The following is a 4290-nucleotide window of genomic DNA, read 5'->3' on the forward strand; positions in this document are numbered from 1 at the left end:
TGCACAGCTGGGGAACATTGTACGTATGTTGGTCAGTGGATACATCAAGTACATGCTTACTCTGAACATAAAGAGCATGACAATGCAAAAAAACATTTTCTTACTGAGAATTTGATCTTGGATTCCAGTAAAATATCGAAACATTCTTAAAACAAGGCAAATTTACTTAAAGCAGATTGACACAACATGTTTTGTCTTGTTTTCAGAGAAATCTAACAAAACTTTGCAATGTTTACGCTTCGAACAAGAACAAACTATTTGCCAATGGGGTAAGAAAAAATACACTTTTCTTTCTTGTTTTAAGCATAAATCCGACCAAATTTTGTTACATTTCTCAAAAACATGACAAAATATTTTGTAACTCTGTTTCTCAAATAATTTTTGCTTGTTTTAGGACATTTACATACATTTACTGGAAAATAAGACAAAAATGTTGTACCCTCATGTTGTTCCAAACCCATATGACCTTCTTTCTTTTGTGGAACAAAAAAGTCAATGTTTAGCAGAATGTCCACGCTGTAATTCTTGAAATCCAATTACAAAGTAATTAGTTACTGTAGTCTAACTACATTAAATGTCAAATTCTTGTAATTCGATTACACACACACTATGGTTACACATATTTCTAAAATAATATTTATATGTAGAATGCATCTAAAACATAAACTTTATTAATTAGTTATAGATGAATGAGGATATAGACATTTTTAATTTGTCGAACAGAAAGTTGTTTTAGAAAATAAATTAAAATTAAAGTTATTAGCTGTGTGATTACTTTTCCTATGAAGTAATTGGCAAAGTAATCTGATTACAGTTCTAAAGAAGTAATTTGTTGTCAATATTGAAATATTCCTTTTAAGTCCAACTGGAAAGTGTAATCAGATACCCGTGCTTGATATTATCCACTGACTAATATAATGATGGGTAAAACTAAAGAGATTCTCTGTTATTGACGTTCCCCTAGTAATCTGGATTGTGTGATTCACAAAGCAAAGTTCTTCAGCTCTCAACAAGTTTTCAATTTTCTTTCCTATTTTGTTCAATTCCATTAGTGGAATGATGTTTACAAGCTGTATTCCGAGGAATATGACCAGGAGAGGCAATAAACTACTGTATTTATGCATAAGGAGATAGATGAGCTGTCTGTACAGCACAGGTGATGTTCATCTTTTGCGGACAAGAGTTATGAGAAAGTTTTCTTTAAAAAAACACAAGGAGTTCTGTTAGCAGTCAGAAAGAGAGGAGGCATTGATGTGTTTTTAGGAAATATTTTAAGTCGGTCAACCTTGTTGTTAAAACTGATCATTATCACTTTGTTCAGAGTCGTAGAGCTGTAGTTTAGTTGTTTTGTGATTTGTGGATGGGCTGGTCGCAATTCATTTCCAAAATCAACCCAACGCAAGCTTTGTTTTATCGTAAGCAAATGGTCTCTGATGTCTTTGTCTGAAGAAAATTTTTTTTTTCTTTCTTTTCTGAATATGAACAAAAAAAAAAAAAAACAAAGAAAACAACAGCAACATTGTTTGATATAAATTCTGCAGTTGTACCAAAAGTGGCTTATTATTGAAGTCTGATTGCTTTTCTAGTAAGTAGGCGCGTGCAGTGGGGTAGCGCGTGGCGTAACGTGTACTGTATGTGGTCAGGTGACAGTGTTGTTCACTGTATATGTGTCCTGCTGTTCTTTAATTGAATATTAAGAAAGTAACATAGACCATGTACAGAAGCCAGAATCCAAATTGGCAAACATGGGCAAAACTTTTGTAAAATGCAATTTACCCATTATGTTTGGCAAGCGACATGTTTAAATGGGCTCAACATTTCAGGACTATCACAAAAATGGCAAGACTTCAATTTAAAGCGATAGCTTTATTGATCTGATCCAAAATCTAGTGAGCTGCCTAAATAGGCAGCATTTTAAGGCATCATAGGCACACTCCCAAGGTCAAGTCTGTTTCGAAAGGTAGTCAGCATGAGTGTACTTTCCTTTTGCCCAAAGTTAGCATTTCATGTACAGTATCCTTCATTGAGAATGCACTGCAACAAGCTTAGTAAATCCATCAAAGCTGGCAGATGAATCAAGAAAATTACAAATGACTTGTATTACAATAATATATTCACATCTACAATTCACAGAGAAATACATCAATTGAAATCATTTGAAATGTTATAAGTATTTTGAACCTAATATGAATGTGTGCTATGACTTTTTATGCTTATTAGAGTTTCATTGTGTTAGCTTAGCAACATGCTAACATAAAATCCAGAGCACAACAGTGCCTGCCCACTTCTTCAGCGCTCTTGGTTCCGGAAGTATTTTCCCATTCTTTTTTCCATGGGGATTTCCTAAAATCCTTTATAAAAGAGTGCTAAGCCATGAACCGAACCAACCAGCTCTGAGGTGAATCACAACATTACAAATTTTTATTTAAAGAAAAAAAGTACTTTAATGAGGGAATGAACTACAATCCCATGAAGCATTGTGAATGACGTAATGAAATACAAATTAAAAAAAAATATGAACCAATTGATTTAAAGTCCAGTCCACACAGGCACCTGCCTTCGCCTGCCACCTGTTGGGCATTGCATGGCCCCATGGGTCCAAACCCGGCTACCAGGCACTCGTCTGCTAGCTCCTCTCCCAGGCCTCCCTCCCGGAGAGCGCCAAGTTTTCCCTGTTTTGGATGAGGTCACTTTACTTCCAGGTGGTCACATCATAGGGGAATTATAAATTGCTGTTCGTCTGGCTCCTCTTTTTTTTAAAAGGGGGACGAGGGTGTGTTCCAACTCTCAAGGGATCACACTTCTCAGCCTACATGGGAAAGCTTATGCCAGGGTCCTGGAAAGGAGACTCTGGCCGATTGTCGAACCTTGGATTGAGGAGGAAAAATGCAGATTCCGTCCAGGTCGTGGAACAGTGGATCAGCTCTTTACCTTAGCACAGGTCCTTGAGGGTGTGTGGGAGTTTGCCCATCCAGTTTACATGTGTTGTGTGGACTTGGAAAAGGCATATGACCATGTCCCTTGGGGTGTCCTGTAAGGGATGCTGTGGGAGAGTGAGGTATCATGGCCTTTAGTGCATGCCATTTGGTCCCTGTATAACCATTGCAAGAACTGTGTCCACAACCTCTGCATTAAGTCAAGCTTGTTTCCTGTGCCGTTGGACTCTGGTTGTCTTTTGTCACCAATCCTGTTCGTGATATTCATGAACAGGATTTCAAGGCTCTGCCAAGTTGTGGAGTGTGTCCAATTTTGGGGCCTCAGGATTGCATCCCTGCTATTTCAGACAATGTGGTCCTGATGGCATCGTCATGCTGTGACCTCCAGCACGCACTTGGGTGGTTTGCGGCCAAGTTTGAAGCAGTTGGGATGAGGGTCAGAACCTCCAAATCTAAGGTTTATAAGTTATGTTTGTTTATACGTTTTTTACTTCCGGAACCAGTTGTGCTCTATAGTGAGTCAAGTTTCCCAAGCTATGAGTTGCTGCCTCTGTGAAGTGGTTCAATTTGCTCACTTAATGTATGAAGTTCCATTTAAGTTTCCTTAGGCAGCTCAATGTGTTTTCGAATACAGCCAATATATTTAGATATGAAGTTCATTCATTGATCCTGTCAGTGATATGTTGTGTGTCTAATGGACACATGTCATCTATGGATTCAGAGCAGAGCTCAGTGTACAGGCCTACAAAACACATGACGAGAACACTTTGAGAGACGATCAGGGTATTTTCAAGACAGCAAGTAAATGCTCTGATGAATTGGGCTTATTTTGATGCAGTATGCCCTTTCCTGTCATTTGTTCAGTAGTGTAATAAAATCACCAAAATTATTTCATGTTGAAGCCCTGACGTGTGTTCGAGCTGTGAGAATCAGCTGAAGGTTTTTGTGAGGGGAAATGGATTATACTGTCTGTCATGGATAACCGTGCAAAGGTTTGAAGTATTAATGACACTGAAAACTCTCAAATCATTTGCTATGTTTCCATCAACACTTATTTTAGGATATTGCATAAAATCTGCTGCATGGAAACAACAAGATGCTAATAACATCTCCAAAATGCGCAGAGAAAATGTATACGCACGCTTGAGGTTGATACGTTTTTTTTTCGGTAAGAAGAAATGCGCATAAAGTGATGGAAACACATTTACAGAATAAATTCCTATTCAATTTAACAGGACTGCAAGATGCCCATCAGAAAAATCATGTGTCTGTATATTGCATTCATTACTGAACGATCCAGCGGACCAATCATCGCATCTGAATTGTTGCCCTGGTCATTCTGAAATACCGGTGT

Source organism: Xyrauchen texanus, chromosome 8, assembly GCF_025860055.1.
Source record: "Xyrauchen texanus isolate HMW12.3.18 chromosome 8, RBS_HiC_50CHRs, whole genome shotgun sequence".
Lineage (NCBI taxonomy): Eukaryota > Metazoa > Chordata > Actinopteri > Cypriniformes > Catostomidae > Xyrauchen > Xyrauchen texanus.